The sequence below is a fragment of the Oncorhynchus mykiss genome, chromosome 8, assembly GCF_057628025.1.
Source record: "Oncorhynchus mykiss isolate SJ-2025 chromosome 8, ASM5762802v1, whole genome shotgun sequence".
NCBI lineage: Eukaryota > Metazoa > Chordata > Actinopteri > Salmoniformes > Salmonidae > Oncorhynchus > Oncorhynchus mykiss.
Genome location: NC_143029.1, coordinates 82,622,007 through 82,646,794, shown reverse-complemented (window position 1 = coordinate 82,646,794; position 24,788 = coordinate 82,622,007). Strand labels below are relative to the sequence as shown.

Here is a 24,788-nt window from a genome sequence, read left to right as displayed (position 1 = left end):
GGTAATGAACAGAACACAAAGTAACATGTTGTTGCTCTGTATACTGACAACCTGTGTATGATAGTGGTTATAGATAGTGTACATAGATAGTGGATGTGGTTATAGAGTCTGATTCTGTTTCAGCTCTTCACCTGGACTATGAAGGTTAACATCAGGAACTGATACACTAAACCACTCTGGTCCATGACATGAACTCATCTCCACCTAGGCCTCCACCTGCACCATCATCTCTCTCTCCACCTGGGTTTAATATCAGAACATATTCAAAGCAGCTGATAATTATTTAAAGTGTTCCAATTGTTAAGGTCAGAGCAGTTGGAGGAAGTCTGAGGCTCCATTGTCACGGGTCTGGTCAGAACAGTATTTAAAAGGTCACCTCTCCCAGCTTCAATAGGCTCTGACCATCACAGGAAAGACCCATCACTGTCACCTCTCAACAGGGAAGACCCTTCATTCTCACCTCTCAACTCAAGGTCCACTTGTCTTACTCTCTGGAGGTAAGTCAAACTTCATGACTTATCAGAGGAGGCAAAGGTATTTTCATCAATCTGTCTTAACTGCTGACCAGGTAACAAATACCTGTGTATTTAAGTATTTGCATTTTAAATAATTATTTTTGTGTGTTTGAGTATTTTCAAATAATGTGGCTGAATTCAACTACTTCAATTTGAAGATAATTTAACGTGTTTGCAAATAATTCTGTGTAAATACTAGGCTATTTAAAACTTTTTTGAAATAACCTACTTGTTTCCAAATAAATTCCAAATACCCTTGGGGCATCCCGAGGGGACAGCGGTCTAAGCAACTGCATTGCAGTGCTAGAGGCATCACTACAGACCCGGGTTTGATCCCAGGCTGTGCCCATGAGGTGGCACACCGTTTACTCAGCATTGACTGGTTTAGGGGAGGGTTTGGCTGGAAGGCATGTCCTTGTCCTAGCAACTCCATGTGGCGGGCTGGGTGCTGACTTTGCTCCCCAGTTGTACGGTGTTTCCTCCGACATGTTGATGCTTCTGGGTTAAGTAAGCAGTGTGGCTTGGCAGGGTTATGTTTCAGAGCTCTTGACCTTGGCTCTTGACCTTCACCTCTCCTGAGTCTGTACAGGAGTTGCAATGATGGGGCAAGACTGTAACTACCATTTGGGGTAAAAAAGTACCTCCCCCCCTCCAAATTCATGGAGTATTAAAGTATTTGCATGAAAGCTTTTAAAATATGTTTTTGTCTGTTTCTAAAAACTATACATTTACACATATTGCTTTTGGAGGTTGTGTTGTTACTGTGATGAACTTTACTTTTCTTTCATGTTTCAGTCGCTGTCTGTCTGACATTTAACAAAGCCACAATTCAACAAAGCCACAAACAGTTGATCTCTCAGCTAACCAACTCCAGTGGCAAGCTACCCTATAGCTAGAAAATGACTGATTGAACACTGAAATTGCTTCTTGAGATTAAAATGTCATTTAGAAGAGATAGCAGTAGAGATACATTAGCCTAAATGAATGATAAGACATTTGGTCCTCATCAGTGGCCTTTCAAGAATAAAATGTTCACGACTCCTCTGTGTATTTTGGGATGCTGTTATGGCTTTGAAATCTTAAGTCAGAATTAAATCATTGTAGATGTTTTTTTCGGCACTGTAAGTGTGTTTGATTTCCCAGTGTTTCTGGGATTTTTACACTGGATTTTGAAATAAACAGTTCACTAATGACAGAAAGTTAGGCCAATTATTCCCCGTAACAACTTTCCAGTGAAAACCAAACACACATGAACTGATACTTTCCTTTCCAGCATTTCCACTGAACTCCCATGATGAGAATGAGGCAGACCTTCGTTTTGGCCATGTTACTTTTTCAACTGACCACCTCGGCAGTGAGTGACTTTAAATAAATTCAAAACACAAAATTAAAGCGTTAATCTTCTAATCTACTAGTATGATATTTACCATCTTGTTAGTATGCATTCAACAAAAGTGAGAAACGGGGCAGATCCTTAAGAGGTTTTAAGTTATTTAGAGTACTTGGCTAATTTAACATGTTTTTTATTGCAAGTAATCGAAATACGCTAGTTATAGTTATTTTTATTTTTTTTATACGAAACAATTGTCTCTAACTAACAGAGAAAAAATCTTAGTTAAGTGAATTGTTACAGTATTGGTATTGACATGGCTTTAGTTTAAAACTGGTGAGAATATAATAATTCTAAGCTCTCTGGAGCTGGTCGTTTGGGTTCTGCTGGGATCTTGTTGATATCCAGGAGTAACCAGTAACCTGAATGCACTAATAGAAGGACCTTGGGGAGCCTATAACATCTTTGGGGATTTTTGTAGTGGTTGAAATTTGATTGATTAATTATTGGTGTTGGTAATGATATTGTCTTTCCTGTAGAATGTGTTGGTAACCTATATTCATAATCAGTTGTCTGGTGATTTGAAGCAGGCTTGATGGAGTTATATACTATAGTGACTAGTGGAGGTATAGTGTGACATCCATTAGGCTCTAACCTCTGCAGAAATCTATAGTTTGAGTCCCTGATACAGCTCACACTTTCTCCAGCTATGGAACACTGCCTATTTCACATGTGTAAAAACCAAAATCACCAAACTTTATTATCATACATATATAAATATGAGTAAAAATATTAAAGTATTATGTAACAGCATATTAATTAACACAATTGTATTACTATCTTATTACACAGGCAAAATAATGAGCATCTTAATTGTGTGTTACAGTTATTGTGAATCATGATTTAATTTTTGACAGTTTGAATTTGGGGATATTATTCGATCCCGAATGGAATGGAGCATGTTGAAGAAAGGTAATCTAAAGAGGCTGCTGCCACTAGGGTATCACTTTGCAATCTACGTTGGTGACCCACCAAAACCAATTCCTGACCGAAAGCAAAACACCATTTTTAATTTTGACGGTAAATGAACATGTCATAACTAATGTTGAATTACATACTAACATTCACTATCCAGATCCATACATTTATGTATACCTTTTACATATCTAGTAATGGCTATTCAATTATGTTTCTTGTTTTAGGACAAATGTGTTTATTTGACGTTATTCATGAAGGTGAAGTATATGAAAAATATAATCATTTGGATGGACGAGAAGGATATACAGTCAGAACCACAGATGATATGATAGATGCTATAACAGAGAGAAACCACAATTGTGGCAACTACTCCATTTTAAGAAACAACTGTGAGCATCTTGTGAACTATATCCGATATAATGTAAAGAAATCATTCCAGGTGAGTTTTAATCTTAAATACATTTTTTATACCATAACACTACATCTCTTATTCATAAATGTATATGTGTGAGTTAATCTGCATGGGCTATTGAGCATCATATGTTTTTTATTTTACAATAACACAATGTTGTAAAACTTCTTCCATGTCATTGTATACGTTCAGCCCTTGCAAAGTTAACACTTGTCCTTTTCTGATATATAGAATCAAAGATGTTGAAAAGATTAAGATTAAAACAAACATTACCGCCAGCTCTTTGAGCTGTGAAATGTATGAAAGATTTGGTTTACCAGCTAAAATGACAGAAAAACGCATCCCATGACATTTTCACATGAAAATAGTAGTTCTGCTCAAGGGATAATATACCTGAAGAACCCACCTTTTCTTAAATCAGGATATGAAGCCATACAGTTTGTTAAAAACATATTCTAAGACAACAACACTACGGAGTTAAAGATTGTTGTGACGTTGTATTGATTCATGTGACGACTGCTGTTCATCAAATGATTAACTGTTTATAATTACATGATTAAATAAATCAGATAATCATTAACTAAGTAACCCGGGGCACCATGGGAAAAGTTTGTTTTTATTGATTTTTAGTTTCCCAAATGAACTCAAAGAATATCAGAATATCGATTTTACAACAGTAGCTAATTAATTAATTTCCTCTACAGTCTCATCCTGAACAATGCATTATTCGCGAATCTGCACAAACCTGAGTCTCACTAAATAATTCGGTACCACACCAATTGAGTTGATTATTTATTTACTAACAAGCTAAATGATAATATAAGATACACATACACAGTCTAGGCTATTGATTAGAACTTAGTACAATGAAACAGGTCCCTAGCGGGCCAATACAATATAACCACTGTTACACAAAATGGGGATTTTTTGAAACAGAGAGAAAGAGAGAGTGCACGAGAGAACAGCACACTTGAATACATTTGTAAACTATGCTTAGTTTGACCCTAACACATTGCCCTGAACTGCTGCTCTTATGGGTCAGAATATAATGATGTAATTAGTTGTCAAAGGTCTCTGATGGGGTGTCCCTTCTCTGATGGTGGCACCTCTTTTGTTACCGGGTGTAAGTCTCTGATTGTCCACACGATGTCAGTGTCCTTTCTCTCAGTGGTCTGTTTCCCCGCCCTCGTTCTGAAAAAGGGGTCTTCTCCGGATGGCTAATTAGCCGCGGAAATTGTTCCAGCGTGGGAATGAAAGCAGTGTAGACACACGATTCCTTGGAGAAAATAACTAGGTGGTCCTGCCGGAATTCACCCTCTTAGACACAGCTGCTCATCTGTAGCATAGATTGTTAAGAGGTTCCTTCTTCTTCTCCAACCTTGTGTTGCGTTTTGGAGTTGCGACGACTCGGAGCCTTGGCTGCAGCGCCTGGTCACCTAGTCCATATAACTCCCATGTTTTATACCCAGGGTAGAAATGGGCGTTTCCGCCTTTATGACAAGTTCTCTGGGCGTATGTAGTTAAGATTTTACTCTGATCAAGTTTAGACAACTAATTTCACTGTTCACTTTTTCAAAAATATTATCTTTGATCTGGACATTTTCCACACAACCTACACTATGTAAACATCATGTGCATATGATGTAAACTCTTCAAGTTACAATGTTTTTGTTATAACGTTGTCATTTAACTTTTAATAACATAACAAAAACTACATTCATTTTCATATTCCATCTATCATTATTACCAGCATTTTGTCTGAAATATATTGTCCCAAAGTCCGTTCATTGCTTCATTGTTTCTGTTCTGAGTTAGATTCTCCATAGGGTCCACTCGCACATTCAAATGATTTGTCTGCTGCCTTAAGATTTACAATTAGGTGTCATAAACACCCCCCTCCCACCCCTCTGCAGCAGTGAAAGATGTCTTTGTAGAACTGTGCTCAACGGTAACCTGACCCGAACGGGCCAGTCATGTCAAGGTCCTTCCTTTTTTTGTTATGATAACGTAATACTGTTGTACTCATGAATAAGACAAATTATTCTAAATCAATTGGTATATGAAGATTGATGTTTTATCTTCACGTGGGTGTTTCATTTCCTACTGAACAGACAGGTGTAAACTATGCATCTGATACAATCGGTTAGTAAATCTCAGTCAGTCTCAGTCAATTAAAGTCGTAAGCACAGAAGGACTGTCAGTTAATTTCACCTGAACAACTTCTTGTTATTCAAATCTTAATTGCAGGTGTTGTGCAATGTGAATCAGTGTGGATATGGGACATAAATACAAACACTAATACATTCTTCCCCACTCAGAAAGCATCTGGTGGACAGGGCCTCTGTATAAATCTTTATACACCCATTCCTTACCCTCCAAGCTGCAAATGCGATACCACTGAAAGAAGAGGGAAACGCATCCTTCAACGCCTGGATCCACGTCTCCTTGGTGCACCAGCTGCTTGAATTCTAAACCTCTCAGATGTTCTCTCTCTCTCTTCCATCTTCTCTGTCTCTGTATGAAGTGAGTTCTAAACCTCTCATATGTTCTCTCTCTCTTCCATCCTCTCTGTCTCTGTATGAAGTGAGGTCTAAACCTCTCAGATGTTCTCTCTCTCTTCCATCCTCTCTGTCTCTGTATGAAGTGAGGTCTAAACCTCTCAGATGTTCTCTCTCTCTTCCATCCTCTCTGTCTCTGCATGAAGTGAGGTCTAAACCTCTCAGATGTTCTCTCTCTCTTCCATCCTCTCTGTCTCTGCATGAAGTGAGGTCTAAACCTCTCAGATGTTCTCTCTCTCTTCCATCCTCTCTGTCTCTGTATGAAGTGAGGTCTAAACCTCTCAGATGTTCTCTCTCTCTTCCATCCTCTCTGTCTCTGTATGAAGTGAGGTCTAAACCTCTCAGATGTTCTCTCTCTCTTCCATCCTCTCTGTCTCTGCTTGAAGTGAGGTCTAAACCTCTCAGATGTTCTCTCTCTCTTCCATCCTCTCTGTCTCTGTATGAAGTGAGGTCTTAATAATAATAAAACATGAGCAAGAATTCTGTTTCCTGTCTGTTTTATTGTATGTTTTATTGATGGTTGACTGCATCCACATCCATGTTTTAGACAATAGACTAGTTCCTGACCCTTGTATGAAATGTAATGTCATGTCATATTTTTTATTGTGTATACAGTGCATTCGGAAAGTATTCAGACCCCTCAACTTTTTCCACATTTTGTTAGGTTACAGCCGTATTCTAAAATTGATTAAAAAAATGTCCCCTTATCAATCTACACACAATAATGACAAAGCCCATAATGACAGAGCGAAACAGGTTTAGACATTTTTGCAAATGTACAAAAAAACAAAAACAGTAATTTGCTTATTTCCATAAGTATTCAGACCCTTTGTTATGTGACTCGAAATTGAGCTCAGGTGCCTCCTGTTTCCATTGATCATCATTGAGATATTTGTACAACTTGACTGGAATCCACCTCTGGTAAATTCAATTAATTGGATAAGATTTGGAAAGGCACACACCTGTCTATATAAAGGTCACACAGTTGACAGTGCATGTCAGAGCAAAAACCAAGCCATGAGGTCAAAGGAATTGTCCGTAGAGCTCCAAGACAGGATGGTGAGGAGAAACAGATCTGGGGAAGGGTACCAAATAATGTCTTTAGCATTGGAGATCCCTCAAGAACAGTGACCTCCATCATTTTTAAATTGAAGAAGTTTGGAACCACCAAGACTCTTCCTAGAGCTGGCTGCCCGGCAAAACTGAGCAATCGGGGGAGAAGGGCCTTGGTCATGGAGGTGACCAAGAATCTGAAGGTCACTCTGACAGAGCTCCAGAGTTCCTCTATGGAGATGGGAGAACCTTCCGGAAGGACAACCCTCTCTGCAGCACTCCACCAATCAGGCCTTTATAGTAGAGTGGCCAGACGGAAGCCACTCCTTAGTAAGAGGTTTGCCAAAAGGCACCTAAAGGTCTCTCAGATCATGACAAACAAGATTCTCTGGTCTGATGAAACCAAGATTGAACTCTTTGGCCTGAATGCCAGGAGTCACGTCTGGCAGAAACATGGCACCATCCCTACGGTGAAGCATGGTGGTGACAGTATCCTGATGTGGGGATGTTTTTCAGCGGCAGGGACTGGGAGACTAGTCGGGATCGAGGGAAAGATGAACGGAGCAAAGTACAGAGACATCCTTGATGAAAACCTGCTCCAGAGTGCTCAGGACCTCAGACTGGGACGAAGGTTCACCTTCCAACAGGGCAACGACTCTAAGCACACAGCCAAGACAACACAGGAGTGGCTTTGGGACTCTGAATGTCCTTGAGTGGCCCAGTCCTTGAGTGGCCCATAATAAATACAAATACAAGGCTGGTGGGTATGCAGGCCACGGAAGAACTGAAACATTTTCATCTTCCAGGAATTGCTTACAGATCCTTGCAACATGGGGTAGTGCATTATCATGATGGCGACGAATGAATGGGACTACAATGGGCCTCAGGATCTCGTCACAGTATCTCTGTGCATTCTAAGTGCCATCAATTAAATGCAATTGTGTTCATTGTCCGTAGCTTATGCCTGCCCATAACATAACCCCACTGCACTCTGTTCACAACATAAACATCAGCAAACCGCTCGCCCACATGACACCATACACATGGTCTGCGGTTGTGAAGCCGGTTGGACGTACTGCTAAATTCTCTAAAACGACATTGGAGGTGGCTTATGGTCGAGAAATTAACATTCAATTATTTGGCAACAGCTGTGGTGGACATTCCTGCCGTCTGCATGCAGATTGCACGCTCCCTCAAAACTTGAGACATCTGTGGCATTGTGTTGTGTGACAAAACTGCACATTTTAGAGTCGACTTTTATTGTCCCCAGCACAGGGTGCACCTGTGTAATGATCATGCTGTTTAATCAGCTTATTGATATGCCACACCTGCCAGGTGGATCGGTATCTTGGCAAAGGAAAAATGCTCACTAAGAGGGAAGTAAACACATTTGGCCACAAAATTGGAGAGAAATAAGCTTTTTTGTGCTTATGGAACATTTCTGGGATCATTTATTTCAGCTCGTTAAACATGAAACCCTTTACACGCTGCCTTTATATATTTTTGTTCAGTGTTGTTAAGTGTTGCAAAATTTTAGGCAGCTGGTGCTTGTGGAGTTGCTAGGGAGCTGAGTTCAAGGCAACTCGTTCAGCGTTACATTCAAGTCTGGACCTTTCTCCTGAATTTTTGTTAATCCTTTACGCCAGGGATGTCAAACTCATTCCTTGTGTCTGCAGGTTTTTTGTTTTTCCTTTCAATTAAGCCCTAGGCAACCAGGTGAGGGGAGTGACTTTTTGTCCAGGCCAGTCTCTACAGGGATTTGTCCAGGCCAGTCTCTACAGGGATTTGTCCAGGCCTTTCTCTACAGGGATTTATCCCGGCACGTCTCTACAGGGATTTGTCCAGGCCAGTCTCTACAGGGATTTGTCCAGGACAGTCTCTACAGGGATTTGTCCAGGCCTGTCTCTACAGGGATTTGTCCAGGCCTGTCTCTACATGTATTTGTCCAGGCCAGTCTCTACAGGGATCTGTCCAGGCCTGTCTCTACAGGGATTTGTCCAGGCCAGTCTCTACAGGAATCTGTCCAAGCCAGTCTCTACAGGGATTTGTCCAGTCCAGTCTCTACAGGGATTTGACCTGGCCAGTCTCTACAGGGATTTGTCCAGGCCTGTCTCTACAGGGATTTGTCCAGGCCAGTCTCTACAGGGATTTGTCCAGGCCAGTCTCTACAGGGATTTGTCCAGGCCAGTCTCTACAGGGATCTGTCCAGGCCAGTCTCTACAGGGATTTTTCCAAGCCAGTCTCTACAGGAATCTGTCCAAGCCAGTCTCTACAGGGATTTGTCCAGTCCAGTCTCTACAGGGATTTGTCCAGGCCAGTCTCTACAGGGATTTATCCAGGCACGTCTCTACAGGGATTTGTCCAGGCCAGTCTCTACAGGGATTTGTCCAGGCCAGTCTCTACAGGGATTTGTCTAGGCCTGTCTCTACAGGGATTTATTCAGGCCAGTCTCTACAGGGATATGTCCAGGCCAGTCTCTACAGGAATTTGTCTTGGCCAGTCTCTACATGTATCTGTCCAGGCCAGTCTCTACATGGATTTGTCCAGGCCTGTCTCTACAGGGATTTGTCCAGGCCAGTCTCTACAGGCATCTGTCCAGGACAGTCTCTACAGGGATTTGTCCAGGCCAGTCTCTACAGGGATTTGTCCAGGCCTGTCTCTACAGGGATTTGACCAGGCCTGTCTCTACAGGGATCTGTCCAGGCCAGTCTCTACAGGGATTTGTCCAGGCCAGTCTCTACAGGGATCTGTCCAGGCCAATGTCTACAGGGATTTGTCCAGTCCAGTCTCTACAGGGATTTGTCCAGGCCAGTCTCTACAGGGATTTGTCCAGGCCAGTCTCTACAGGGATTTGTCCATGCCTGTCTCTACAGGGATTTATCCAGGCACGTCTCTACAGGGATTTGTCCAGGCCAGTCTCTACAGGGATTTGTCCAGGCCAGTCTCTACAGGGATTTGTCCAGGCCTGTCTCTACAGGGATTTATCCAGGCCAGTCTCTACAAGGATTTGTCCAGGCCAGTCTCTACATGAATTTGTCCATGCCAGTCTCTACAGGGATCTGTCCAGGCCAGTCTCTACAGGGATCTGTCCAGGCCAGTCTCTACAGGGATCTGTCCAGGCCAATCTCTACAGGGATTTGTCCAGGCCAGTCTCTACAGGGATTTGTCCAGGCCAGTCTCTACAGGGATTTGTCCAGGCCAGTCTCTACAGGGATTTGTCCAGGCCTGTCTCTACAGGGATTTATCTAGGCACGTCTCTACAGGGATTTGTCCAGGCCAGTCTCTACAGGGATTTGTCCAGGCCAGTCTCTACAGGAATCTGTCCAAGCCAGTCTCTACAGGGATTTGTCCAGGCCAGTCTCTACAGGGAATTGTCCAGGCCAGTCTCTACAGGGATTTGTCCTGGCCAGTCTCTACATGGATTTGTCCAGGCCTGTCTCTACAGGGATTTTTCCAGGCCAGTCTCTACAGGGATTTGTCCTGGCCAGTCTCTACAGGGATTTGTAAAGGCCTGTCTCTACAGGGATTTATCCAGGCACGTCTCTACAGGGATTTGTCCAGGCCAGTCTCTACAGGGATTTGTCCAGGCCAGTCTCTACAGGGATTTGTCCAGGCCTGTCTCTACAGGGATTTATTCAGGCCAGTCTCTACAGGGATATGTCCAGGCCAGTCTCTACAGGAATTTGTCCTGGCCAGTCTCTACAGGTATCTGTCCAGGCCAGTCTCTACAGGGATTTGTCCAGGCCTGTCTCTACAGGGATTTGTCCAGGCCAGTCTCTACAGGGATCTGTCCAGGACAGTCTCTACAGGGATTTGTCCTGGCAGTCTCTACGGGGATTTGTCCAGGCCAGTCTCTACAGGGATTTGTCCAGGCCAGTCTCTACAGGGATTTTTTCCAGGCCAGTCTCTACAGGGATTTGTCCAGGCCTGTCTCTACAGGGATTGGTCCAGGCCTGTCTCTACAGGGATCTGTCCAGGCCAGTCTCTACAGGGATTTGTCCAGGCCAGTCTCTACAGGGATATGTCCAGGCCAATCTCTACAGGGATTTGTCCGGGCCAGTCTCTACAGGGATCTGTCCAGGCCAGTCTCTACAGGGATCTGTCCAGGCCAATCTCTACAGGGATTTGTCCAGGCCAGTCTCTACAGGGATTTGTCCAGGCCAGTCTCTACAGGGATTTGTCCAGGCCAGTCTCTACAGGGATTTGTCCAGGCCTGTCTCTACAGGGATTTATCCAGGCACGTCTCTACAGGGATTTGTCCAGGCCAGTCTCTACAGGGTTTTGTCCAGTCCAGTCTCTACAGGAATCTGTCCAAGCCAGTCTCTACAGGGATTTGTCCAGGCCAGTCTCTACAGGGATTTGTCCAGGCCTGTCTCTACAGGGATTTATCCAGGCCAGTCTCTACAAGGATTTGTCCAGGCCAGTCTCTACATGAATTTGTCCATGCCAGTCTCTACAGGGATCTGTCCAGGCCAGTCTCTACAGGGATCTGTCCAGGCCAGTCTCTACAGGGATCTGTCCAGGCCAATCTCTACAGGGATTTGTCCAGGCCAGTCTCTACAGGGATTTGTCCAGGCCAGTCTCTACAGGGATTTGTCCAGGCCTGTCTCTACAGGGATTTATCTAGGCACGTCTCTACAGGGATTTGTCCAGGCCAGTCTCTACAGGGATTTGTCCAGGCCAGTCTCTACAGGAATCTGTCCAAGCCAGTCTCTACAGGGATTTGTCCAGGCCAGTCTCTACAGGTATCTGTCCAGGCCAGTCTCTACAGGGATTTGTCCAGGCCTGTCTCTACAGGGATTTTTTCAGGCCAGTCTCTACAGGGATCTGTCCAGGACAGTCTCTACAGGGATTTGTCCTGGCATTCTCTACGGGGATTTGTCCAGGCCAGTCTCTACAGGGATTTGTCCAGGCCAGTCTCTACAGGGATTTTTTCCAGGCCAGTCTCTACAGGGATTTGTCCAGGCCTGTCTCTACAGGGATTGGTCCAGGCCTGTCTCTACAGGGATCTGTCCAGGCCAGTCTCTACAGGGATTTGTCCAGGCCAGTCTCTACAGGGATATGTCCAGGCCAATCTCTACAGGGATTTGTCCGGGCCAGTCTCTACAGGGATCTGTCCAGGCCAGTCTCTACAGGGATCTGTCCAGGCCAATCTCTACAGGGATTTGTCCAGGCCAGTCTCTACAGGGATTTGTCCAGGCCAGTCTCTACAGGGATTTGTCCAGGCCAGTCTCTACAGGGATTTGTCCAGGCCTGTCTCTACAGGGATTTATCCAGGCACGTCTCTACAGGGATTTGTCCAGGCCAGTCTCTACAGGGTTTTGTCCAGGCCAGTCTCTACAGGAATCTGTCCAAGCCAGTCTCTACAGGGATTTGTCCAGTCCAGTCTCTACAGGGATTTGTCCAGGCCAGTCTCTACAGGGATTTGTCCTGGCCAGTCTCTACATGGATTTGTCCAGGCCTGTCTCTACAGGGATTTGTCCAGGCCAGTCTCTACAGGGATTTGTCCTGGCCAGTCTCTACAGGGATTTGTCCAGGCCTGTCTCTACAGGGATTTGTCCGGTCCAGTCTCTACAGGGATTTGTCCAGGCCAGTCTCTACAGGGATTTGTCCAGGCCAGTCTCTACAGGGATTTGTCCAGGCCTGTCTCTACAGGGATTTATTCAGGCCAGTCTCTACAGGGATATGTCCAGGCCAGTCTCTACAGGAATTTGTCCTGGCCAGTCTCTACAGGTATCTGTCCATGCCAGTCTCTACAGGGATTTGTCCAGGCCTGTCTCTACAGGGATTTGTCCAGGCCAGTCTCTACAGGGATCTGTCCAGGACAGTCTCTACAGGGATTGGTCCAGGCCTGTCTCTACAGGGATCTGTCCAGGCCAGTCTCTACAGGGATTTGTCCAAGCCAGTCTCTACAGGGATTTTTTCCAGGCCAGTCTCTACAGGGATTTGTCAAGGCCTGTCTCTACAGGGATTGGTCCAGGCCTGTCTCTACAGGGATCTGTCCAGGCCAGTCTCTACAGGGATTTGTCCAGGCCAGTCTCTACACAGATCTGTCCAGGCCAATCTCTACAGGGATTTGTCCAGGCCAGTCTCTACGGGGATTTGTCCAGGCCAGTCTCTACAGGGATTTGTCCAGGCCAGTCTCTACAGGGATTTGTCCAGGCCTGTCTCTACAGGGATTTCTCCAGGCACGTCTCTACAGGGATTTGTCCGGGCCAGTCTCTACAGGGATTTGTCCAGGCCAGTCTCTACAGGGATTTGTCCTGGCCAGTCTCTACAGGGATTTGTCCAGGCCTGTCTCTACAGGGATTTGTCCGGTCCAGTCTCTACAGGGATTTGTCCAGGCCAGTCTCTACAGGGATTTGTCCAGGCCAGTCTCTACAGGGATTTGTCCAGGCCTGTCTCTACAGGGATTTATTCAGGCCAGTCTCTACAGGGATATGTCCAGGCCAGTCTCTACAGGAATTTGTCCTGGCCAGTCTCTACAGGTATCTGTCCAGGCCAGTCTCTACAGGGATTTGTCCAGGCCTGTCTCTACAGGGATTTGTCCAGGCCAGTCTCTACAGGGATCTGTCCAGGACAGTCTCTACAGGGATTGGTCCAGGCCTGTCTCTACAGGGATCTGTCCAGGCCAGTCTCTACAGGGATTTGTCCAAGCCAGTCTCTACAGGGATTTTTTCCAGGCCAGTCTCTACAGGGATTTGTCAAGGCCTGTCTCTACAGGGATTGGTCCAGGCCTGTCTCTACAGGGATCTGTCCAGGCCAGTCTCTACAGGGATTTGTCCAGGCCAGTCTCTACACGGATCTGTCCAGGCCAATCTCTACAGGGATTTGTCCGGGCCAGTCTCTACAGGGATTTGTCCAGGCCAGTCTCTACAGGGATTTGTCCAGGCCAGTCTCTACAGGGATTTGTCCAGGCCTGTCTCTACAGGGATTTATCCAGGCACGTCTCTACAGGGATTTGTCCAGGCCAGTCTCTACAGGGATTTGTCCAGGCCAGTCTCTACACGGATTTGTCCGGTCCAGTCTCTACAGGGATTTGTCCAGGCCAGTCTCTACAGGGATTTGTCCAGGCATGTCTCTACAGGGATTTGTCCAGGCCAGTCTCTACAGGGATTTGTCCAGGCCTGTCTCTACAGGGATTTGTCCAGGCCAGTCTCTACAGGGATCTGTCCAGGACAGTCTCTACAGGGATTTGTCCTGGCCAGTCTCTACAGGGATTTGTCCAGGCCAGTCTCTACAGGGATTTGTCCAGGCCAGTCTCTACAGGGATTTTTCCAGGCCAGTCTCTACAGGGATTTGTCCAGGCCTGTCTCTACAGGGATTTGTCCAGGCCTGTCTCTACAGGGATCTGTCCAGGCCAGTCTCTACAGGGATCTGTCCAGGCCAGTCTCTACAGGGATCTGTCCAGGCCAATCTCTACAGGGATTTGTCCGGTCCAGTCTCTACAGGGATTTGTCCAAGCCAGTCTCTACAGGGATTTGTCCAGGCCAGTCTCTACAGGGATTTGTCCAGGCCTGTCTCTACAGGGATTTATCCAGGCCAGTCTCTACAGGGATTTGTCCAGGCCTGTCTCTACAGGGATTTATCCAGGCACCTCTCTACAGGGATTTGTCCAAGCCAGTCTCTACAGGGATTTGTCCGGTCCAGTCTCTACAGGGATTTGTCCAGGCCAGTCTCTACAGGGATTTGTCCAGGCCAGTCTCTACAGGGATCTGTCCAGGACAGTCTCTACAGGGATTTGTCCAGGCCAGTCTCTACAGGGATTTGTCCAGGCCTGTCTCTACAGGGATTTGTCCAGGCCTGTCTCTACAGGGATCTGTCCAGGCCAGTCTCTACAGGAATTTGTCCAGGCCAGTCTCTACAGGGATCTGTCCAGGCCAATCTCTACAGGGATTTGTCCGGTCCAGTCTCTACAGGGATTTGTCCAGGCCAGTCTCTACAGGGATTTGTCCAGGCCAGTCTCTACAGGGATTTGTCCAGGCCTTTCTCTACAGGGATTTATCCCGGCACGTCTCTACAGGGATTTGTCCAGGCCAGTCTCTACAGGGATTTGTCCAGGCCAGTCTCTACGGGGATTTGTCCAGGCCTGTCTCTACAGGGATTTATCCAGGCCAGTCTCTACATTAATTTGTCCATGCCAGTCTCTACAGGGATCTGTCCAGGCCAGTCTCTACAGGGATTTGTCCAGGCCTTTCTCTACAGGGATCTGTCCAGGCCAGTCTCTACAGGGATCTGTCCAGGCCAATCTCTACAGGGATTTGTCCAGGCCAGTTTCTACAGGGATCTGTCCAGGCCAGTCTCTACAGGGATTTGTCCAGGCCTGTCTCTACAGGTATTTGTCCAGGCCAGTCTCTACAGGGATCTGTCCAGGCCTGTCTCTACAGGGATTTGTCCAGGCCAGTCTCTACAGGGATTTGTCCAGGCCTGTCTCTACAGGGATTTGACCTGGCCAGTCTCTACAGGGATTTGTCCAGGCCTGTCTCTACAGGGATTTGTCCAGGCCAGTCTCTACAGGGATTTGTCCAGGCCTGTCTCTACAGGGATTTGTCCAGGCCAGTCTCTACAGGGATCTGTCCAGGCCAGTCTCTACAGGGATTTTTCCAGGCCAGTCTCTACAGGAATCTGTCCAAGCCAGTCTCTACAGGGATTTGTCCAGTCCGGTCTCTACAGGGATTTGACCTGGCCAGTCTCTACAGGGATTTGTCCAGGCCTGTCTCTACAGGGATTTGTCCAGGCCAGTCTCTACAGGGATCTGTCCAGGCCAGTCTCTACAGGGATTTTTCCAAGCCAGTCTCTACAGGAATCTGTCCAAGCCAGTCTCTACAGGGATTTGTCCAGTCCAGTCTCTACAGGGATTTGTCCAGGCCAGTCTCTACAGGGATTTATCCAGGCCAGTCTCTACAGGGATTTGTCCAGGCCAGTCTCTACAGGGATTTGTCCAGGCCAGTCTCTACAGGGATTTGTCCAGGCCTGTCTCTACAGGGATTTATTCAGGCCAGTCTCTACAGGGATATGTCCAGGCCAGTCTCTACAGGAATTTGTCCTGGCCAGTCTCTACATGTATCTGTCCAGGCCAGTCTCTACATGGATTTGTCCAGGCCTGTCTCTACAGGGATTTGTCCAGGCCAGTCTCTACAGGCATCTGTCCAGGACAGTCTCTACAGGGATTTGTCCAGGCCAGTCTCTACAGGGATTTGTCCTGGCCTGTCTCTACAGGGATTTGTCCAGGCCTGTCTCTACAGGGATCTGTCCAGGCCAGTCTCTACAGGGATTTGTCCAGGCCAGTCTCTACAGGGATTTGTCCAGGCCAGTCTCTACAGGGATTTGAACAGGCCAGTCTCTACAGGGATTTGTCCATGCCTGTCTCTACAGGGATTTATCCAGTTACGTCTCTACAGGGATTTGTCCAGGCCAGTCTCTACAGGGATTTGTCCAGGCCAGTCTCTACAGGGATTTGTCCAGGCCTGTCTCTACAGGGATTTATCCAGGCCAGTCTCTACAGGGATTTGTCCAGGCCTGTCTCTACAGGGATTTATTCAGGCCAGTCTCTACAGGGATATGTCCAGGCCAGTCTCTACAGGAATTTGTCCTGGCCAGTCTCTACATGTATCTGTCCAGGCCAGTCTCTACATGGATTTGTCCAGGCCTGTCTCTACAGGGATTTGTCCAGGCCAGTCTCTACAGGCATCTGTCCAGGACAGTCTCTACAGGGATTTGTCCAGGCCAGTCTCTACAGGGATTTGTCCAGGCCTGTCTCTACAGGGATTTGTCCAGGCCTGTCTCTACAGGGATCTGTCCAGGCCAGTCTCTACAGGGATTTGTCCAGGCCAGTCTCTACAGGGATTTGTCCAGGCCAGTCTCTACAGGGATTTGTCCAGGCCAGTCTCTACAGGGATTTGTCCATGCCTGTCTCTACAGGGATTTATCCAGGCACGTCTCTACAGGGATTTGTCCAGGCCAGTCTCTACAGGGATTTGTCCAGGCCAGTCTCTACAGGGATTTGTCCAGGCCTGTCTCTACAGGGATTTATCCAGGCCAGTCTCTACAAGGATTTGTCCAGCCCAGTCTCTACATGAATTTGTCCATGCCAGTCTCTACAGGGATCTGTCCAGGCCAGTCTCTACAGGGATCTGTCCAGGCCAGTCTCTACAGGGATCTGTCCAGGCCAATCTCTACAGGGATTTGTCCAGGCCTGTCTCTACAGGGATTTGTCCAGAACAGTCTCTACAGGGATTTGTCCAGGCCAGTCTCTACAGGGATTTGTCCAGGCCTGTCTCTACAGGGATTTTTCCAGGCCAGTCTCTACAGGGATTTGTCCAGGCCAGTCTCTACAGGAATCTGTCCAAGCCAGTCTCTACAGGGATTTGTCCAGTCCAGTCTCTACAGGGATTTGTCCAGGCCAGTCTCTACAGGGATTTGTCCTGGCCAGTCTCTACATGGATTTGTCCAGGCCTGTCTCTACAGGGATTTGTCCAGGCCAGTCTCTACAGGGATTTGTCCTGGCCAGTCTCTAAAGGGATTTGTCCAGGCCTGTCTCTACAGGGATTTATCCAGGCACGTCTCTACAGGGATTTGTCCAGGCCAGTCTCTACAGGGATTTGTCCAGGCCAGTCTCTACAGGGATTTGTCCAGGCCTGTCTCTACAGGGATTTATTCAGGCCAGTCTCTACAGGGATATGTCCAGGCCAGTCTCTACAGGAATTTGTCCTGGACAGTCTCTACAGGTATCTGTCCAGGCCAGTCTCTACAGGGATTTGTCCAGGACAGTCTCTACAGGGATTTGTCCTGGCCAGTCTCTACAGGGATTTGTCCAGGCCAGTCTCTACAGGGATTTGTCCAGGCCAGTCTCTACAGGGATTTTTTCCAGGCCAGTCTCTACAGGGATTTGTCCAGGCCTGTCTCTACAGGGATTGGTCCAGGCTTGTCTCTACAGGGATCTGTCCAGGCCAGTCTCTACAGGGATTTGTCCAGGCCAGTCTCTACAGGGATCTGTCCAGGCCAATCTCTACAGGGATTTGTCCGGGCCAGTCTCTACAGGGATATGTCCAGGCCAGTCTCTACAGGGATCTGTCCAGGCCAATCTCTACAGGGATTTGTCCAGGCCAGTCTCTACAGGGATTTGTCCAGGCCAGTCTCTACAGGGATTTGTCCAGGCCAGTCTCTACAGGGATTTGTCCAGAACTGTCTCTACAGGGATTTATCCAGGCACGTCTCTACAGGGATTTGTCCAGGCCAGTCTCTACAGGGATTTGTCCAGGCCAGTCTCTACAGGAATCTGTCCAAGCCAGTCTCTACAGGGATTTGTCCAGTCCAGTCTCTACAGGGATTTGTCCAGGCCAGTCTCTACAGGGATTTGTCCTGGCCAGTCTCTACATGGATTTGTGCAGGCCTGTCTCTACAGGGATTTGTCCAGGCCAGTCTCTACAGGGATTTGTCCAGGCCAGTCTCTACAGGGATTTTTTTCCAGGCCAGTCTCTACAGGGATTTGTCCAGGCCTGTCTCTACAGGGATTGGTCCAGGCCTGTCTCTACAGGGATCTGTCCAGGCCAGTCTCTACAGGGATTTGTCCAGGCCAGTCTCTACAGGGATCTGTCCAGGCCAATCTCTACAGGGATTTGTCCGGGCCAGTCTCTACAGGGATTTGTCCAGGCCAGTCTCTACAGGGATTTGTCCAGGCCAGTCTCTACAGGGATTTGTCCAGGCCTGTCTCTACAGGGATTTATCCAGGCACGTCTCTACAGGGATTTGTCCAGGCCAGTCTCTACAGGGATTTGTCCAGGCCAGTCTCTACAGGGATTTGTCCGGTCCAGTCTCTACAGGGATTTGTCCAGGCCTGTCTCTACAGGGATTGGTCCAGGCCTGTCTCTACAGGGATTTGTCCAGGCCAGTCTCTACAGGGATTTTTCCAGGCCAGTCTCTACAGGGATTTGTCCAGGCCTGTCTCTACAGGGATTTGTCCAGGCCTGTCTCTACAGGGATCTGTCCAGGCCAGTCTCTACAGGGATTTGTCCAGGCCAGTCTCTACAGGGATCTGTCCAGGCCAATCTCTACAGGGATTTGTCCGGTCCAGTCTCTACAGGGATTTGTCCAGGCCAGTCTCTACAGGGATTTGTCCAGGCCAGTCTCTACAGGGATTTGTCCAGGCCTGTCTCTACAGGGATTTATCCAGGCCAGTCTCTACAGGGATTTGTCCAGGCCTGTCTTTACAGGGATTTATCCAGGCACCTCTCTACAGGGATTTGTCCAAGCCAGTCTCTACAGGGATTTGTCCGGTCCAGTCTCTACAGGGATTTGTCCAGGCCAGTCTCTACAGGGATCTGTCCAGGACAGTCTCTACAGGGATTTGTCCAGGCCAGTCTCTACAGGGATTTGTCCAGGCCTGTCTCTACAGGGATTTGTCCAGGCCTGTCTCTACAGGGATCTGTCCAGGCCAGTCTCTACAGGAATTTGTCCAGGCCAGTCTCTACAGGGATCTGTCCAGGCCAATCTCTACAGGGATTTGTCCGGTCCAGTCTCTACAGGGATTTGTCCAGGCCAGTCTCTACAGGGATTTGTCCAGGCCAGTCTCTACAGGGATTTGTCCAGGCCTTTCTCTACAGGGATTTATCCCGGCACGTCTCTACAGGGATTTGTCCAGGCCAGTCTCTACAGGGATTTGTCCAGGCCAGTCTCTACGGGGATTTGTCCAGGCCTGTCTCTACAGGGATTTATCCAGGCCAGTCTCTACATGAATTTGTCCATGCCAGTCTCTACAGGGATCTGTCCAGGCCAGTCTCTACAGGGATTTGTCCAGGCCTTTCTCTACAGGGATCTGTCCATGCCAGTCTCTACAGGGATCTGTCCAGGCCAGTCTCTACAGGGATTTATCCAGGCCAGTCTCTACAGGGATTTGTCCAGGCCTGTCTCTACAGGGATTTATCCAGGCACCTCTCTACAGGGATTTGTCCAAGCCAGTCTCTACAGGGATTTGTCCGGTCCAGTCTCTACAGGGATTTGTCCAGGCCAGTCTCTACAGGGATTTGTCCAGGCCAGTCTCTACAGGGATCTGTCCAGGACAGTCTCTACAGGGATTTGTCCAGGCCAGTCTCTACAGGGATTTGTCCAGGCCTGTCTCTACAGGGATTTGTCCAGGCCTGTCTCTACAGGGATCTGTCCAGGCCAGTCTCTACAGGAATTTGTCCAGGCCAGTCTCTACAGGGATCTGTCCAGGCCAATCTCTACAGGGATTTGTCCGGTCCAGTCTCTACAGGGATTTGTCCAGGCCAGTCTCTACAGGGATTTGTCCAGGCCAGTCTCTACAGGGATTTGTCCAGGCCTTTCTCTACAGGGATTTATCCCGGCACGTCTCTACAGGGATTTGTCCAGGCCAGTCTCTACAGGGATTTGTCCAGGCCAGTCTCTACGGGGATTTGTCCAGGCCTGTCTCTACAGGGATTTATCCAGGCCAGTCTCTACATTAATTTGTCCATGCCAGTCTCTACAGGGATCTGTCCAGGCCAGTCTCTACAGGGATTTGTCCAGGCCTTTCTCTACAGGGATCTGTCCAGGCCAGTCTCTACAGGGATCTGTCCAGGCCAATCTCTACAGGGATTTGTCCAGGCCAGTTTCTACAGGGATCTGTCCAGGCCAGTCTCTACAGGGATTTGTCCAGGCCTGTCTCTACAGGTATTTGTCCAGGCCAGTCTCTACAGGGATCTGTCCAGGCCTGTCTCTACAGGGATTTGTCCAGGCCAGTCTCTACAGGGATTTGTCCAGGCCTGTCTCTACAGGGATTTGACCTGGCCAGTCTCTACAGGGATTTGTCCAGGCCTGTCTCTACAGGGATTTGTCCAGGCCAGTCTCTACAGGGATTTGTCCAGGCCTGTCTCTACAGGGATTTGTCCAGGCCAGTCTCTACAGGGATCTGTCCAGGCCAGTCTCTACAGGGATTTTTCCAGGCCAGTCTCTACAGGAATCTGTCCAAGCCAGTCTCTACAGGGATTTGTCCAGTCCGGTCTCTACAGGGATTTGACCTGGCCAGTCTCTACAGGGATTTGTCCAGGCCTGTCTCTACAGGGATTTGTCCAGGCCAGTCTCTACAGGGATCTGTCCAGGCCAGTCTCTACAGGGATTTTTCCAAGCCAGTCTCTACAGGAATCTGTCCAAGCCAGTCTCTACAGGGATTTGTCCAGTCCAGTCTCTACAGGGATTTGTCCAGGCCAGTCTCTACAGGGATTTATCCAGGCCAGTCTCTACAGGGATTTGTCCAGGCCAGTCTCTACAGGGATTTGTCCAGGCCAGTCTCTACAGGGATTTGTCCAGGCCTGTCTCTACAGGGATTTATTCAGGCCAGTCTCTACAGGGATATGTCCAGGCCAGTCTCTACAGGAATTTGTCCTGGCCAGTCTCTACATGTATCTGTCCAGGCCAGTCTCTACATGGATTTGTCCAGGCCTGTCTCTACAGGGATTTGTCCAGGCCAGTCTCTACAGGCATCTGTCCAGGACAGTCTCTACAGGGATTTGTCCAGGCCAGTCTCTACAGGGATTTGTCCTGGCCTGTCTCTACAGGGATTTGTCCAGGCCTGTCTCTACAGGGATCTGTCCAGGCCAGTCTCTACAGGGATTTGTCCAGGCCAGTCTCTACAGGGATTTGTCCAGGCCAGTCTCTACAGGGATTTGTCCAGGCCAGTCTCTACAGGGATTTGTCCATGCCTGTCTCTACAGGGATTTATCCAGTTACGTCTCTACAGGGATTTGTCCAGGCCAGTCTCTACAGGGATTTGTCCAGGCCAGTCTCTACAGGGATTTGTCCAGGCCTGTCTCTACAGGGATTTATCCAGGCCAGTCTCTACAGGGATTTGTCCAGGCCTGTCTCTACAGGGATTTATTCAGGCCAGTCTCTACAGGGATATGTCCAGGCCAGTCTCTACAGGAATTTGTCCTGGCCAGTCTCTACATGTATCTGTCCAGGCCAGTCTCTACATGGATTTGTCCAGGCCTGTCTCTACAGGGATTTGTCCAGGCCAGTCTCTACAGGCATCTGTCCAGGACAGTCTCTACAGGGATTTGTCCAGGCCAGTCTCTACAGGGATTTGTCCAGGCCTGTCTCTACAGGGATTTGTCCAGGCCTGTCTCTACAGGGATCTGTCCAGGCCAGTCTCTACAGGGATTTGTCCAGGCCAGTCTCTACAGGGATTTGTCCAGGCCAGTCTCTACAGGGATTTGTCCAGGCCAGTCTCTACAGGGATTTGTCCATGCCTGTCTCTACAGGGATTTATCCAGGCACGTCTCTACAGGGATTTGTCCAGGCCAGTCTCTACAGGGATTTGTCCAGGCCAGTCTCTACAGGGATTTGTCCAGGCCTGTCTCTACAGGGATTTATCCAGGCCAGTCTCTACAAGGATTTGTCCAGCCCAGTCTCTACATGAATTTGTCCATGCCAGTCTCTACAGGGATCTGTCCAGGCCAGTCTCTACAGGGATCTGTCCAGGCCAGTCTCTACAGGGATCTGTCCAGGCCAATCTCTACAGGGATTTGTCCAGGCCTGTCTCTACAGGGATTTGTCCAGAACAGTCTCTACAGGGATTTGTCCAGGCCAGTCTCTACAGGGATTTGTCCAGGCCTGTCTCTACAGGGATTTTTCCAGGCCAGTCTCTACAGGGATTTGTCCAGGCCAGTCTCTACAGGAATCTGTCCAAGCCAGTCTCTACAGGGATTTGTCCAGTCCAGTCTCTACAGGGATTTGTCCAGGCCAGTCTCTACAGGGATTTGTCCTGGCCAGTCTCTACATGGATTTGTCCAGGCCTGTCTCTACAGGGATTTGTCCAGGCCAGTCTCTACAGGGATTTGTCCTGGCCAGTCTCTAAAGGGATTTGTCCAGGCCTGTCTCTACAGGGATTTATCCAGGCACGTCTCTACAGGGATTTGTCCAGTCCAGTCTCTACAGGGATTTGTCCAGGCCAGTCTCTACAGGGATTTGTCCAGGCCTGTCTCTACAGGGATTTATTCAGGCCAGTCTCTACAGGGATATGTCCAGGCCAGTCTCTACAGGAATTTGTCCTGGACAGTCTCTACAGGTATCTGTCCAGGCCAGTCTCTACAGGGATTTGTCCAGGACAGTCTCTACAGGGATTTGTCCTGGCCAGTCTCTACAGGGATTTGTCCAGGCCAGTCTCTACAGGGATTTGTCCAGGCCAGTCTCTACAGGGATTTTTTCCAGGCCAGTCTCTACAGGGATTTGTCCAGGCCTGTCTCTACAGGGATTGGTCCAGGCTTGTCTCTACAGGGATCTGTCCAGGCCAGTCTCTACAGGGATTTGTCCAGGCCAGTCTCTACAGGGATCTGTCCAGGCCAATCTCTACAGGGATTTGTCCGGGCCAGTCTCTACAGGGATATGTCCAGGCCAGTCTCTACAGGGATCTGTCCAGGCCAATCTCTACAGGGATTTGTCCAGGCCAGTCTCTACAGGGATTTGTCCAGGCCAGTCTCTACAGGGATTTGTCCAGGCCAGTCTCTACAGGGATTTGTCCAGAACTGTCTCTACAGGGATTTATCCAGGCACGTCTCTACAGGGATTTGTCCAGGCCAGTCTCTACAGGGATTTGTCCAGGCCAGTCTCTACAGGAATCTGTCCAAGCCAGTCTCTACAGGGATTTGTCCAGTCCAGTCTCTACAGGGATTTGTCCAGGCCAGTCTCTACAGGGATTTGTCCTGGCCAGTCTCTACAGGGATTTGTCCAGGCCAGTCTCTACAGGGATTTTTTTCCAGGCCAGTCTCTACAGGGATTTGTCCAGGCCTGTCTCTACAGGGATTGGTCCAGGCCTGTCTCTACAGGGATCTGTCCAGGCCAGTCTCTACAGGGATTTGTCCAGGCCAGTCTCTACAGGGATCTGTCCGGGCCAATCTCTACAGGGATTTGTCCGGGCCAGTCTCTACAGGGATTTGTCCAGGCCAGTCTCTACAGGGATTTGTCCAGGCCAGTCTCTACAGGGATTTGTCCAGGCCTGTCTCTACAGGGATTTATCCAGGCACGTCTCTACAGGGATTTGTCCAGGCCAGTCTCTACAGGGATTTGTCCAGGCCAGTCTCTACAGGGATTTGTCCGGTCCAGTCTCTACAGGGATTGGTCCAGGCCTGTCTCTACAGGGATTTGTCCAGGCCAGTCTCTACAGGGATTTTTCCAGGCCAGTCTCTACAGGGATTTGTCCAGGCCTGTCTCTACAGGGATTTGTCCAGGCCTGTCTCTACAGGGATCTGTCCAGGCCAGTCTCTACAGGGATTTGTCCAGGCCAGTCTCTACAGGGATCTGTCCAGGCCAATCTCTACAGGGATTTGTCCGGTCCAGTCTCTACAGGGATTTGTCCAGGCCAGTCTCTACAGGGATTTGTCCAGGCCAGTCTCTACAGGGATTTGTCCAGGCCTGTCTCTACAGGGATTTATCCAGGCCAGTCTCTACAGGGATTTGTCCAGGCCTGTCTTTACAGGGATTTATCCAGGCACCTCTCTACAGGGATTTGTCCAAGCCAGTCTCTACAGGGATTTGTCCGGTCCAGTCTCTACAGGGATTTGTCCAGGCCAGTCTCTACAGGGATTTGTCCAGGCCAGTCTCTACAGGGATCTGTCCAGGACAGTCTCTACAGGGATTTGTCCAGGCCAGTCTCTACAGGGATTTGTCCAGGCCTGTCTCTACAGGGATTTGTCCAGGCCTGTCTCTACAGGGATCTGTCCAGGCCAGTCTCTACAGGAATTTGTCCAGGCCAGTCTCTACAGGGATCTGTCCAGGCCAATCTCTACAGGGATTTGTCCGGTCCAGTCTCTACAGGGATTTGTCCAGGCCAGTCTCTACAGGGATTTGTCCAGGCCAGTCTCTACAGGGATTTGTCCAGGCCTTTCTCTACAGGGATTTATCCCGGCACGTCTCTACAGGGATTTGTCCAGGCCAGTCTCTACAGGGATTTG

At 48.3% G+C, this 24,788-nt stretch overlaps 2 long non-coding RNA genes across 2 annotated transcripts in view; one reads left to right on the top strand and one right to left on the bottom strand.

Annotated features, from left to right (window-relative positions):
• Window positions 1–24,788, bottom strand: part of LOC149982155 (uncharacterized) — a 472,901-nt gene that overhangs the window by 39,555 nt on the left and 408,558 nt on the right. The window lies entirely within an intron of this gene.
• LOC110516601 (uncharacterized) lies at window positions 393–6,273 on the top strand. The gene is made up of 5 exons (XR_016482667.1): window positions 393–497; window positions 1,789–1,869; window positions 2,763–2,925; window positions 3,048–3,262; window positions 5,554–6,273. It is a non-coding gene; the product is annotated as an uncharacterized LOC110516601 (long non-coding RNA).